At 40.1% G+C, this 14,389-nt stretch overlaps 7 non-coding genes across 7 annotated transcripts; all 7 read right to left on the bottom strand.

Moving 5' to 3' along the window:
* Positions 1–5,549: 5,549 nt before the first annotated feature.
* On the bottom strand, positions 5,550–5,631 carry TRNAS-GCU (transfer RNA serine (anticodon GCU)). The gene has a single exon. It is a non-coding gene; the product is annotated as a tRNA-Ser (tRNA).
* A 3,208-nt stretch (positions 5,632–8,839) lies between these two features.
* TRNAS-GCU (transfer RNA serine (anticodon GCU)) lies at positions 8,840–8,921 on the bottom strand. Its single transcript has one exon. It is a non-coding gene; the product is annotated as a tRNA-Ser (tRNA).
* A 1,314-nt stretch (positions 8,922–10,235) lies between these two features.
* On the bottom strand, positions 10,236–10,317 carry TRNAS-GCU (transfer RNA serine (anticodon GCU)). The gene has a single exon. It is a non-coding gene; the product is annotated as a tRNA-Ser (tRNA).
* A 771-nt stretch (positions 10,318–11,088) lies between these two features.
* Positions 11,089–11,170, bottom strand: TRNAS-GCU (transfer RNA serine (anticodon GCU)). Its single transcript has one exon. It is a non-coding gene; the product is annotated as a tRNA-Ser (tRNA).
* Positions 11,171–11,934: 764 nt separating this feature from the next.
* TRNAS-GCU (transfer RNA serine (anticodon GCU)) lies at positions 11,935–12,016 on the bottom strand. The gene has a single exon. It is a non-coding gene; the product is annotated as a tRNA-Ser (tRNA).
* Positions 12,017–12,766: 750 nt separating this feature from the next.
* On the bottom strand, positions 12,767–12,848 carry TRNAS-GCU (transfer RNA serine (anticodon GCU)). Its single transcript has one exon. It is a non-coding gene; the product is annotated as a tRNA-Ser (tRNA).
* A 744-nt stretch (positions 12,849–13,592) lies between these two features.
* TRNAS-GCU (transfer RNA serine (anticodon GCU)) lies at positions 13,593–13,674 on the bottom strand. The gene has a single exon. It is a non-coding gene; the product is annotated as a tRNA-Ser (tRNA).
* Positions 13,675–14,389: the final 715 nt, after the last annotated feature.

The following is a 14,389-nucleotide window of genomic DNA, read 5'->3' as shown; positions in this document are numbered from 1 at the left end:
AGGAATAGCAACAGGTCATCCGCATAAAGGGCCAATTTATCAGTGCAGGGACCCGTACTGATTCCCTCAATGTCCGGGTGTGACCTAATCAAACAGGCCAGGGGTTCCATGGCTATGGCAAACAGGGCGGGAGAGAGGGGACATCCCTGTCTGGTGCCTCGCGTCAAAGGGAATGAGGAGGAAATGTATCCATTCACCAGGACCCTGGCGCGTGGATTTTGGTATAACAGTTTGACCCATTGTATAAAGTTAGGGCCAAAGCCCATGCTCCCCATAACTCCCCACAGGTATGGCCACTCAACACTATCAAAAGCCTTGGCCGCGTCCAATGAGACCACGACCTCGTCTGAAGGGAAATCATGAGGAGCCTGCAGAATAGTGTACAGCCTGCGCAAATTAATGGACGTGGATTTCCCTGGCATGAAGCCCGTTTGATCGGGGTGGATTATGGATTCAATTACTGTGTTTATACGGACCGCAAGAATTTTCGCTAGGATCTTAGCGTCTGTGGGAATAAGGGAGATCGGCCTGTATGACTCCAAGAGTTTAGGGTCCTTGCCAGGTTTTGGAAGCATTATTAGAATAGCCTCGGACATTGAGGGAGGGAGGCAGTCAGCGGCGTATATGTTGACATACATGTCTAGTAGTTGAGGTCCAAAAAACTTAATGTACTGTTTGTATAGTTCCGTGGGAATACCGTCACTACCCGGGGATTTGCCACTAGGAGCCGCCTCGATCGCCGACATCACCTCCTCCAGGGTCAGAGGCGCGTCCAGGGCGTCCCTAGCCTCAGGGGAAAGTTTAGAAAGGGGGATATTTGTCAAGTAGAGGTCTAGCTCCTCCCCGGAGCATGTCAGTTGACTGTTGTATACCTCCCTAAAGTAACAGAGGAGTAGCTGTGCAATGTCGGGGGTGTTATCTGTAATGGAGCCGTCAGCGCCGAGCAGCTGCGCTATCGTGGTCCCAGGCCTGTCGTAGTGCACCAGGTGGGCCAGCAGGCTACCTGGTCTGTCCGCCTGCATGTATATATTATTGGCCCTAAACAAGAGGGAGCGTGCATTTTTGTCTGAGAGGTGAGCCAGCCAGGCCCCCTGAGCCATCTGCCATCGGGCCTTCAACGTAGGGGTGCCCTCAGTTAGGTAGCGTGTCTCCAGGTCCCTGCACTCGGTCTCAAGCTGTCTTTCTGTCGCCCTGCGAGCCACCTTGCAGGCAGCAATTTTGCCAATTAAGGTACCTCGCATATATGCCTTGAATGCATCCCATATTACCGGGGCCGGGGCCGTGTCAGCGTTATCCGCGAAAAATCCCTCCCATGCGGGCGCTAATTCTGGACATTCGCCCAGCTGGGCAAGCCAGGATGGATGCAACCTCCAGTATGATTGTCCCTTCTCACAGTCCCCCACCAGTGACAGCACCAGGGGTGAATGATCAGATACCCCTCGTGCCTCGTAATGAGCATCCATCACGCCAGGCACAAGCTCAGGCGAGACCAGGGCCAGGTCGATTCTGGAAAAGGAGCCATGTGTACTCGAATAACAGGAGTATTGCCGAAGGGTAGGATTGCGAGCCCTCCAGACATCTACCCACTGCATACTGTCCAGAAATTCTGCAAATTTAGATTTCGGAGGAATCAAGTCGCCCCCCGCTCCCTGTCTCGAAGGAGTCCCCCATCTGTCCAAAGAGGCATCCAACACAGCGTTGAAGTCTCCCAGGCAGATGACAGGAGTATGGGGGGAGGAGGCAACGAATGAAGCAGCCTTTTGCAGGACATCGTAGGAGAATGGGGGAGGAACATACACAGACAATAGGAAAAAATTTCGTGAAAACAGTTTGCACTCTAAAAATACGTATCTACCATAAGGATCTGTGTTTACCCTGATCATCTCGAACTGTACAGTTCTCCTTATCATTACCGACACCCCTCGGGAATAAGAGGAGTGTGAGGAATGATACGCCCACCCCACCCAAGGCCTGCGGAGCGATAACAGCCTATTCCCCTCCAAGTGAGTTTCACTCAAGCAAATGATATCCGGGCCATATTTCTTGATCATTTTAAATACTAGGGAACGTTTAACTTTATTGTTGATGCCCCGGACATTCCACGCCAGAAATTTCAAGGGAGGCATGTCAGTCTAAGTATCAACAGGGACGCAGCTCTTTTAGCAACCACCCGACCAACCGGTGTTTCGCACCTATAATCATGTCGCCCGCAGGCCCCGAGCCCCAAGCCGGACCCCATAAAACAGTACAGGCCCACCACACCCTCCAGGTAACTAGCATATAGGCTTCTTAAATTCAAAACTAGCAACATAATAATTTCTAAGAGGCCAACGGCGGCCCCCAAACTTCCCCCCACCCCGTATACCTCCCCGAACTGTGGTATACCCATATCCCTAACTAAACTCTAACCTTGGAGTTCCCAAAGCCTACGGCAACACTGTACCAGGTGTACAGATCAATTCAACCCCGATACAAAAAAAGCCTTTTTTGTACGTTAATGTCACTTCTCAGCAAAGTCCAGAACCATTAAGCTAAAGGGAGCTCCCTGGACTTATACTTGCGGAGTGTTGGCCCATATAGGAGGGCGACCCGGTGTCAGTCTGGAGCCAGCTGGCGGTCCCCCGGAGCATACCTGTCCAGCCAGGACGCCGCCTCCCTCGGCGAGCCGAAGAACTTTGTCTCCCCGTCCGCCACCACGCGGAGCCTGGAGGGGAACAGCATCGAGTAGGGCAGATTCAAGTCTCGAAGACGTCTTTTGATGGGAAGGAACTGGGCCCGGTCTTTTTGAACGTCCGCTGCAAAGTCCGGAAATGCCGACACCCTGATTCCATTCCGGAGTAGAGGGCCCTTCACACGGCCCAGGCGCAGGACCGAGTCCCGATCCTTGTAGTGCAGGAACTTTGCAATAAAAGTTCGTGGCGGGGCGCCTGGGGGTAGAGGCCGGAAGGGCACCCGGTGAGCCCGCTCCACTGCGAACTGGGAGGTGAAGGATTCAGCGCCATATGCCTCTTTTAGCCAGGACTCCAGGAAATCTTCAGGATTTGCCCCCTCCTCCTTTTCGGGGAGGCCCACGAATCTCACATTATTTCTGCGGAGTCTGCCCTCCATGTCCAGGAGTTTAGTTTGCATTGTCGCGACTTGCTGTGTGACTGCAGACACCGATCTCTGTAGAGGGCCACTGAGGTCTTCCAAATTGGAGACCCTTGTTTCGGTTTCGCCCACTCTCTCCCGTATTCGCTGGACGTCCTGCCGCATCAATGATAGATCGCACTGTACCTTCTCCATTTTGTCCGACAGACGTTGTTCGCTGGCCGCTATAGCCTCCAGGACCTGCTGGATGGAGGGGGCGGGTGGCTGTGCATTCGCCCCCGAGTCGGCCCCAGCCGAGGGATCCATTCTGGCAGGGGGGGAGGTCTTTGGTGATGGCTGCGTCGACTGGGTTGCAGGCTGTCGTGCAAACTTCTCCAATTTAGCAGCGGCAGCGCTCTGGCCGCCCCTCACCATCGTATCAATGCCCAGCACAGCTCAAAGTCTCGCTATTCAGTGTCAAGAGGTATAGCAGTAGGGCGGTAGATGCAGTATCAGCAGCTGCCGGGCACTGGGAGAGCCAGCTGCCAGGCCAGTGGGAGAAGGGGGGAACCCGGTGGGTGCAGTGGTAGATAGATATAAATGTAAATCCAATATGTGGTGTGTGATGTTCCAAGGGTAAAGGCAGGAGAAGGGCAGCTGGGGTCATTCCAAACTCTTCCAGCCCAGCTCAATTTCACACTCGCTGCGCCCTGCTGTAAGGGGAGAGGGAGGAAGCTGCAATCAAGATGGCCGCCCAGCACCTTTATTATTTCATCCTCTCACCCTGCACCAGCCCTCAGGGAAGCTGACTTATTGCTGTGTGGAGCCCTGGGGGTGCAGGAGTGAGGTGTCTTTGTCCCCAGGAGCCGCCAGCCGCTGTGTCTGCCTCCGGCGCGGGATCGCGCGCACGCGCACACGCGCGCCCGGCGGAGCTCCAAACCTGAGGCCGGGGATTGAATTGCGGCCTAGGCCCGAAGTCCGGGCGGCCGCTGGCGCGGGCGGGAGTGTTCGTTTCGGGCAGCGACTGTGCCTGCTGCCTCCCCAGTGCTGATAGGCAAGAGTGGGGACCAGGGAAGACCGGAGTGTAGAGCCCCAGGATTGAATCAGGATCTTTTTTCCAGGGAGCTCCTCGGTCTTGCTGCCTAGTCCCTTGCTGCCGTGGCCACGCCCCCCGTTCTATGCTTGTCTTTAATGAAGTGACAGACTATGTTTCATGAGTTACAGTAATTTGAAATCTCTGCAAATATTACAAACATCACCATTTCGAGTTTGCTGTCACTGTAATGTAAACAAGAAAATTATGCAGGAATAAGGTTTAACCTATATTAAATGGCTTTTCTCTGCTGTAAATTTTTTTTAACTGCACCCCATATCAGTTTAACAAAGCCCAAGAAATGTCATAGACTTTATTTATCTAAACATAAATTATTTTAACCTATACTTGTGAGCTAATCCACCATCATGGGGGATAAAGCATTTGCAAAATAAATTCTAGATAGTAGTATTGACATTGCATGTTCAAATATCAAGACACTTGCTCATGTTTACCATCTTAAAGTAGACTTCTTGATTTAGGCCATTTTTGTGTCAGCTTCACTTGCTGGTTTATGAAGCAGTATTTGTAAAAATGCCTCTTCTACCTAAAGAGCATTGTGACGACGAGGATTGGATTTGAACCCATGCGTGCAAACCACTCGGCCACCTTGTCTCACTGGTATGCAATCTGGCAAACTTTCCAACACCACTTGTTATACTTCAAAGTCAATTCTTTATGTTCTTGTAGATTGTGTCATTTTCACAATCACGAGCTTGATAGTAAGTCGACTTTCAACCATCCTTGGCTTTAGGAACATTTATTTAATTTTAACCGATACTTGTGAACAAATCCACCATCATCCACCTCACAAACAAAAATGATTTTTAATACTTCTGGCCAATAACATGACCTTCTCTGTAAAAGTAATGTATTAATTTTCACTAAATGTGTTCTATGCTTGTCTTTAATGAAGTGACAGACTATGTTTCATGAGTTACAGTAATTTGAAATCTCTGCAAATATTACAAACATCACCATTTCGAGTTTGCTGTCACTGTAATGTAAACAAGAAAATTATGCAGGAATAAGGTTTAACCTATATTAAGGGCTTTTCTCTGCTGTAAATTTTTTTAACTGCACCCCATATCAGTTTAACAAAGCCCAAGAAATGTCATAGACTTAAATTATCTAAACATAAATTATTTTAACCTATACTTGTGAGCTAATCCACCATCATGGGGAAATAAAGCATTTGCAAAATAAATTCTAGATAGTAGTATTGACATTGCATGTTCAAATATCAAGACACTTGCTCATGTTTACCATCTTAAAGTAGACTTCTTGATTTGACTTGTTTATTTAGGCCATTTTTGTGTCAGCTTCACTTGCTGTTTTATGAAGCAGTATTTGTAAAAATGCCTCTTCTACCTAAAGAGCATTGTGACGACGAGGATTGGATTTAAACCCATGCGTGCAAAGCTCAATGGATTAGCAGTCCATCGCCTTAACCACTCGGCCACCTTGTCTCACTGGTATGCAATCTGGCAAACTTTCCAACACCACTTGTTATACTTCAAAGTCAATTCTTTATGTTCTTGTAGATTGTGTCATTTTCACAATCACGAGCTTGATAGTAAGTCGACTTTCAACCATCCTTGGCTTTAGGAACATTTATTTAATTTTAACCGATACTTGTGAACAAATCCACCATCATCCACCTCACAAACAAAAATGATTTTTAATACTTCTGGCCAATAACATGACCTTCTCTGTAAAAGTAATGTATTAATTTTCACTAAATGTGTTCTATGCTTGTCTTTAATGAAGTGACAGACTATATTTCATGAGTTACAGTAATTTGAAATCTCTGCAAATATTACAAACATCACCATTTCGAGTTTGCTGTCACTGTAATGTAAACAAGAAAATTATGCAGGAATAAGGTTTAACCTATATTAAATGGCTTTTCTCTGCTGTAAATTTTTTTTAACTGCACCCCATATCAGTTTAACAAAGCCCAAGAAATGTCATAGACTTTATTTATCTAAACATAAATTATTTTAACCTATACTTGTGAGCTAATCCACCATCATGGGGGATAAAGCATTTGCAAAATAAATTCTAGATAGTAGTATTGACATTGCATGTTCAAATATCAAGACACTTGCTCATGTTTACCATCTTAAAGTAGACTTCTTGATTTAGGCCATTTTTGTGTCAGCTTCACTTGCTGGTTTATGAAGCAGTATTTGTAAAAATGCCTCTTCTACCTAAAGAGCATTGTGACGACGAGGATTGGATTTGAACCCATGCGTGCAAACCACTCGGCCACCTTGTCTCACTGGTATGCAATCTGGCAAACTTTCCAACACCACTTGTTATACTTCAAAGTCAATTCTTTATGTTCTTGTAGATTGTGTCATTTTCACAATCATGAGCTTGATAGTAAGTCGACTTTCAACCATCCTTGGCTTTAGGAACATTTATTTAATTTTAACCGATACTTGTGAACAAATCCACCATCATCCACCTCACAAACAAAAATGATTTTTAATACTTCTGGCCAATAACATGACCTTCTCTGTAAAAGTAATGTATTAATTTTCACTAAATGTGTTCTATGCTTGTCTTTAATGAAGTGACAGACTATGTTTCATGAGTTACAGTAATTTGAAATCTCTGCAAATATTACAAACATCACCATTTCGAGTTTGCTGTCACTGTAATGTAAACAAGAAAATTATGCAGGAATAAGGTTTAACCTATATTAAATGGCTTTTCTCTGCTGTAAATTTTTTTAACTGCACCCCATATCAGTTTAACAAAGCCCAAGAAATGTCATAGACTTTATTTATCTAAACATAAATTATTTTAACCTATACTTGTGAGCTAATCCACCATCATGGGGAAATAAAGCATTTGCAAAATAAATTCTAGATAGTAGTATTGACATTGCATGTTCAAATATCAAGACACTTGCTCATGTTTACCATCTTAAAGTAGACTTCTTGATTTAGGCCATTTTTGTGTCAGCTTCACTTGCTGGTTTATGAAGCAGTATTTGTAAAAATGCCTCTTCTACCTAAAGAGCATTGTGACGACGAGGATTGGATTTGAACCCATGCGTGCAAACCACTCGGCCACCTTGTCTCACTGGTATGCAATCTGGCAAACTTTCCAACACCACTTGTTATACTTCAAAGTCAATTCTTTATGTTCTTGTAGATTGTGTCATTTTCACAATCACGAGCTTGATAGTAAGTCGACTTTCAACCATCCTTGGCTTTAGGAACATTTATTTAATTTTAACCGATACTTGTGAACAAATCCACCATCATCCACCTCACAAACAAAAATGATTTTTAATACTTCTGGCCAATAACATGACCTTCTCTGTAAAAGTAATGTATTAATTTTCACTAAATGTGTTCTATGCTTGTCTTTAATGAAGTGACAGACTATGTTTCATGAGTTACAGTAATTTGAAATCTCTGCAAATATTACAAACATCACCATTTCGAGTTTGCTGTCACTGTAATGTAAACAAGAAAATTATGCAGGAATAAGGTTTAACCTATATTAAATGGCTTTTCTCTGCTGTCAATTTTTTTAACTGCACCCCATATCAGTTTAACAAAGCCCAAGAAATGTCATAGACTTTATTTATCTAAACATAAATTATTTTAACCTATACTTGTGAGCTAATCCACCATCATGGGGAAATAAAGCATTTGCAAAATAAATTCTAGATAGTAGTATTGACATTGCATGTTCAAATATCAAGACACTTGCTCATGTTTACCATCTTAAAGTAGACTTCTTGATTTAGGCCATTTTTGTGTCAGCTTCACTTGCTGGTTTATGAAGCAGTATTTGTAAAAATGCCTCTTCTACCTAAAGAGCATTGTGACGACGAGGATTGGATTTGAACCCATGCGTGCAAACCACTCGGCCACCTTGTCTCACTGGTATGCAATCTGGCAAACTTTCCAACACCACTTGTTATACTTCAAAGTCAATTCTTTATGTTCTTGTAGATTGTGTCATTTTCACAATCACGAGCTTGATAGTAAGTCGACTTTCAACCATCCTTGGCTTTAGGAACATTTATTGAATTTTAACCGATACTTGTGAACAAATCCACCATCATCCACCTCACAAACAAAAATGATTTTTAATACTTCTGGCCAATAACATGACTTTATCTGTAAAAGTAATGTATTAATTTTCACTAAATGTGTTCTATGCTTGTCTTTAATGAAGTGACAGACTATTTTTCATGAGTTACAGTAATTTGAAATCTCTGCAAATATTACAAACATCACCATTTCGAGTTTGCTGTCACTGTAATGTAAACAAGAAAATGATGCAGGAATAAGGTTTAACCTATATTAAGGGCTTTTCTCTGCTGTAAATTTTTTTAACTGCACCCCATATCAGTTTAACAAAGCCCAAGAAATGTCATAGACTTAAATTATCTAAACATAAATTATTTTAACCTATACTTGTGAGCTAATCCACCATCATGGGGAAATAAAGCATTTGCAAAATAAATTCTAGATAGTAGTATTGACATTGCATGTTCAAATATCAAGACACTTGCTCATGTTTACCATCTTAAAGTAGACTTCTTGATTTGACTTGTTTATTTAGGCCATTTTTGTGTCAGCTTCACTTGCTGTTTTATGAAGCAGTATTTGTAAAAATGCCTCTTCTACCTAAAGAGCATTGTGACGACGAGGATTGGATTTAAACCCATGCGTGCAAAGCACAATGGATTAGCAGTCCATCGCCTTAACCACTCGGCCACCTTGTCTCACTGGTATGCAATCTGGGAAACTTTCCAACACCACTTGTTATACTTCAAAGTCAATTCTTTATGTTCTTGTAGATTGTGTCATTTTCACAATCACGAGCTTGATAGTAAGTCGACTTTCAACCATCCTTGGCTTTAGGAACATTTATTTAATTTTAACCGACACTTGTGAACAAATCCACCATCATCCACCTCACAAACAAAAATGATTTTTAATACTTCTGGCCAATAACATGACCTTCTCTGTAAAAGTAATGCATTAATTTTCACTAAATGTGTTCTATGCTTGTCTTTAATGAAGTGACAGACTATTTTTCATGAGTTACAGTAATTTGAAATCTCTGCAAATATTACAAACATCACCATTTCGAGTTTGCTGTCACTGTAATGTAAACAAGAAAATTATGCAGGAATAAGGTTTAACCTATATTAAGGGCTTTTATCTGCTGTAAAAAATTTTAACTGCACCCCATATCAGTTTAACGAAGCCCAAGAAATGTCATAGACTTTAATTATCTAAACATAAATCATTTTAACCTATACTTGTGAGCTAATCCACCATCATGGGGGATAAAGCATATGCAAAATAAATTCTAGATAGTAGTATTGACATTGCATGTTCAAATATCAAATATCAAGACACTTGCTCATGTTTACCATCTTAAAGTAGACTTTCAACCATCCTTGGCTTTAGGAACATTTATTTAATTTTTACTGATACTTGTGAACAAATCCACCATCATCCACCTCACAAACAAAAATGATTTTTAATTCTTCTGGCCAATAACATGACCTTCTCTGTAAAAGTAATGTAATAATTTTCACTAAATGTGTTCTATGCTTGTCTTTAATGAAGTGACAGACTATGTTACATAAGTTACAGTAATTTGAAATCTCTGCAAATATTACAAACATCACCATTTAGAGTTTGCTGTCACTGTAATGTAAACAAGAAAATGATGCAGGAATAAGTTTTAACCTATATTAAGGGCTTTTCTCTGCTGTAAAAATTTTTAACTGCACCCCATATCAGTTTAACAAAGCCCAAGAAATGACTTAGACTTTAATTATCTAAACATAAATTATTTTAACCTATACTTGTGAGCTAATCCACCATCATGGGGAAATAAAGCATTTGCAAAATAAATTCTAGATAGTAGTATTGACATTGCATGTTCAAATATCAAGACACTTGCTCATGTTTACCATCTTAAAGTAGACTTCTTGATTTGACTTGTTTATTTTGGCCATTTGTGTGTCAGCTTTTGTAGCAGTATTTGTAAAAATGCCTCTTCTACCTAAAAAGCATTGTAATGATGAGGATGGGATTTGAACCCATGCGTGCAGAGCACAATGGATTAGCAGTCCATCGCCTTAACCACTCGGCCACCTCTTCTCACTGGTATGCAATCAGGCAAACTTTCCAACACCACTTGTTATACTTCAAAGTCAATTCTATATGTTCTTGTAGATTGTGTCATTTTCACAATCACGAGCTTGATAGCAAGTCGACTTTCAACCATCCTTGGCTTTAGGAACATTTATTTAATTTTAACCGATACTTGTGAATAAATCCACCATCATCCACCTCACAAACAAAAATGATTTTTAATACTTCTGGCCAATAACATGACCTTCTCTGTAAAAGTAATGTATTAATTTTCACTAAATGTGTTCTATGCTTGTCTTTAATGAAGTGACAGACTATGTTTCATGAGTTACAGTAATTTGAAATCTCTGCAAATATTACAAACATCACCATTTCGAGTTTGCTGTCACTGTAATGTAAACAAGAAAATTATGCAGGAATAAGGTTTAACCTATATTAAGGGCTTTTCTCTGCTGTAAATTTTTTTACTACACCCCATATCAGTTTAACAAAGCCCAAGAAATGTCATAGACTTTAATTATCTAAACATAAATTATTTTAACCTATACTTGTGAGCTAATCCACCATCATGGGGAAATAAAGCATTTGCAAAATAAATTCTAGATAGTAGTATTGACATTGCATGTTCAAATATCAAGACACTTGCTCATGTTTACCATCTTAAAGTAGACTTCTTGATTTGACTTGTTTATTTAGGCCATTTTTGTGTCAGCTTCACTTGCTGGTTTATGAAACAGTATTTGTAAAAATGCCTCTTCTACCTAAAGAGCATTGTGACGACGAGGATGGGATTTGAACCCATGCGTGCAGAGCACAATGGATTAGCAGTCCATCGCCTTAACCACACAGCCACCTCGTCTCACTGGTATGCAATCTGGCAAACTTTCCAACACCACTTGTTATACTTCAAAGTCAATTCTTTATGTTTCTTTTAGATTGTGTCATTTTCACAATCACGAGCTTCATAGCAAGTTGACTTTCAACCATCCTTGGCTTTAGGAACATTTATTTAATTTTAACCGATACTTGTGAACAAATCCACCATCAGCCTCCTCACAAACAAAAATGATTTTTAATACTTCTGGCCAATAACATGACCTTCTCTGTAAAAGTAATGTATTAATTTTCACTAAATGTGTTCTATGCTTGTCTTTAATGAAGTGACAGACTATTTTTCATGAGTTACAGTAATTTGAAATCTCTGCAAATATTACAAACATCACCATTTCGAGTTTGTGTCACTGTAATGTAAACAAGAAAATTATGCAGGAATAAGGTTTAACCTATATTAAGGGCTTTTATCTGCTGTAAAAAATTTTAAGTGCACCCCATATCAGTTTAACGAAGCCCAAGAAATGTCATAGACTTTATTTATCTAAACATAAATTATTTTAACCTATACTTGTGAGCTAATCCACCATCATGGGGAAATAAAGCATTTGCAAAATAAATTCTAGATAGTAGTATTGACATTGCATGTTCAAATATCAAGACACTTGCTCATGTTTACCATCTTAAAGTAGACTTCTTGATTTGACTTGTTTATTTAGGCCATTTTTGTGTCAGCTTCACTTGCTGGTTTATGAAGCAGTATTTGGAAAAATGCCTCTTCTACCATTGTGACGACGAGGATGGGATTTGAACCCATGCGTGCAGAGCACAATGGATTAGCAGTCCATCGCCTTAACCACACGGCCACCTCGTCTCACTGGTATGCACTCTGGCAAACTTTCCAACACCACTTGTTAAACTTCAAAGTCAATTCTTTATGTTTCTTTTAGATTGTGTCATTTTCACAATCACGAGCTTCATAGCAAGTTGACTTTCAAATATCCTTGGCTTTAGGAACATTTATTTAATTTTAACCGATACTTGTGAACAAATCCACCATCATCCACCTCACAAACAAAAATGATTTTTAATACTTATGGCCAATAACATGACCTTCTCTGTAAAAGTAATGTATTAATTTTCACTAAATGTGTTCTATGCTTGTCTTTAATGAAGTGACAGACTATTTTTCATGAGTTACAGTAATTTGAAATCTCTGCAAATATTACAAATATCACCATTTTGAGTTTGCTGTCACTGTAATGTAAACAAGAAAATTATGCAGGAATAAGGTTTATCTAATATTAAGGGCTTTTCTCTGCTGTAAATTTTTTTAACTGCACCCCATATCAGTTTAACATAGCCCAAGAAATGTCATAGACTTTAATTATCTAAACATAAATTATTTCACTATCATGGGGAAATAAAGCATTTGCAAAATAAATTCTAGATAGTAGTATTGACATTGCATGTTCAAATATCAAGACACTTGCTCATGTTTACCATCTTAAAGTAAACTTCTTGATTTGACTTGTTTATTTAGGCCATTTTTGTGTCAGCTTCACTTGCTGGTTTATGAAGCAGTATTTGTAAAAATGCCTTTTCTACCTAAAGAGCATTGTGACGACGAGGATGGGATTTGAACACATGCGTGCAGAGCACAATGGATTAGCAGTCCATCGTCTTAATCACTTGGCCACCTCGTCTCACTGGTATGCAATCTGGCAAACTTTCCAACACCACTTGTTATACTTCAAAGTCAATTCTTTATGTTCTTGTAGATTGTGTCATTTTCACAATCACGAGCTTGATAGTAAGTCGACTTTCAACCATCCTTGGCTTTAGGAACATTTATTTAATTTTAACCGATACTTGTGAACAAATCCACCTCACAAACAAAAATGATTTTTAATACTTCTGGCCAATAACATGACCTTCTCTGTAAAAGTAATGTATTACTTTTCACTAAATGTGTTCTATGCTTGTCTTTAATGAAGTGACAGACTATGCTACATGAGTTACAGTAATTTCAAATCTCTGCAAATATTACAAACATCACCATTTAGAGTTTGCTGTCACTGTAATGTAAACAAGAAAATTATGCAGGAATAAGGTTTAACCTATATTAAGGGCTCTGCTGTAAAAAAAAATTAACTGCATCCCATATCAGTTTAACAAAGCCCAAGAAATGTCATAGACTTTAATTATCTAAACATAAATCATTTTAACCTATACTTGTGAGCTAATCCACCATCATGGGGGATAAAGCATTTGCAAAATAAATTCTAGATAGTAGTATTGACATTGCATGTTCAAATATCAAGACACTTGCTCATGTTTACCATCTTAAAGTAGACTTCTTGATTTAGGCCATTTTTGTGTCAGCTTCACTTGCTGGTTTATGAAGCAGTATTTGTAAAAATGCCTCTTCTACCTAAAGAGCATTATGACGACGAGGATGGGATTTGAACCCATGCGTGCAGAGCACAATGGATTAGCAGTCCATCGCCTTAACCACTCAGCCACCTTGTCTCACTGGTATGCAGTCTGGCAAACTTTCCAACACCACTTGTTATACTTCAAAGTCAATTCTTTATGTTCTTGTAGATTGTGTCATTTTCACAATCATGAGCTTGATAGTAAGTCGACTTTAAACCATCCTTGGCTTTAGGAACATTTATTTAATTTTAACCGATACTTGTGAACAAATCCACCATCATCCACCTCACAAACAAAAATGATTTTTAATACTTCTGGCCAATAACATGACCTTCTCTGTAAAAGTAATGTATTAATTTTCACTAAATGTGTTCTATGCTTGTCTTTAATTAAGTGACAGACTATGTTTCATGAGTTACAGTAATTTGAAATCTCTGCAAATATTACAAACATCACCATTTCGAGTTTGCTGTCACTGTAATGTAAACAAGAAAATTATGCAGGAATAAGGTTTAACCTATATTAAGGGCTTTTCTCTGCTGTAAATTTTTTTAACTGCACCCCGTATCAGTTTAACAAAGCCCAAGAAATGTCATAGACTTTAATTATCTAAACATAAATTATTTTAACCTATACTTGTGAGCTAATCCACCATCATGGGGAAATAAAGCATTTGCAAAAAAATTCTAGATAGTAGTATTGACATTGCATGTTCAAATATCAAGACACTTGCTCATGTTTACCATCTTAAAGTAGACTTCTTGATTTGACTTGTTTATTTAGGCCATTTTTGTGTCAGCTTCACTTG

The sequence above is a fragment of the Pseudophryne corroboree genome, chromosome 11 (genome assembly GCF_028390025.1).
Source record: "Pseudophryne corroboree isolate aPseCor3 chromosome 11, aPseCor3.hap2, whole genome shotgun sequence".
Classification (NCBI taxonomy): Eukaryota; Metazoa; Chordata; class Amphibia; order Anura; family Myobatrachidae; genus Pseudophryne; species Pseudophryne corroboree.
Note: the sequence above shows the minus strand (reverse complement) of the source record. Positions and strands in the feature narration are given on the sequence as shown.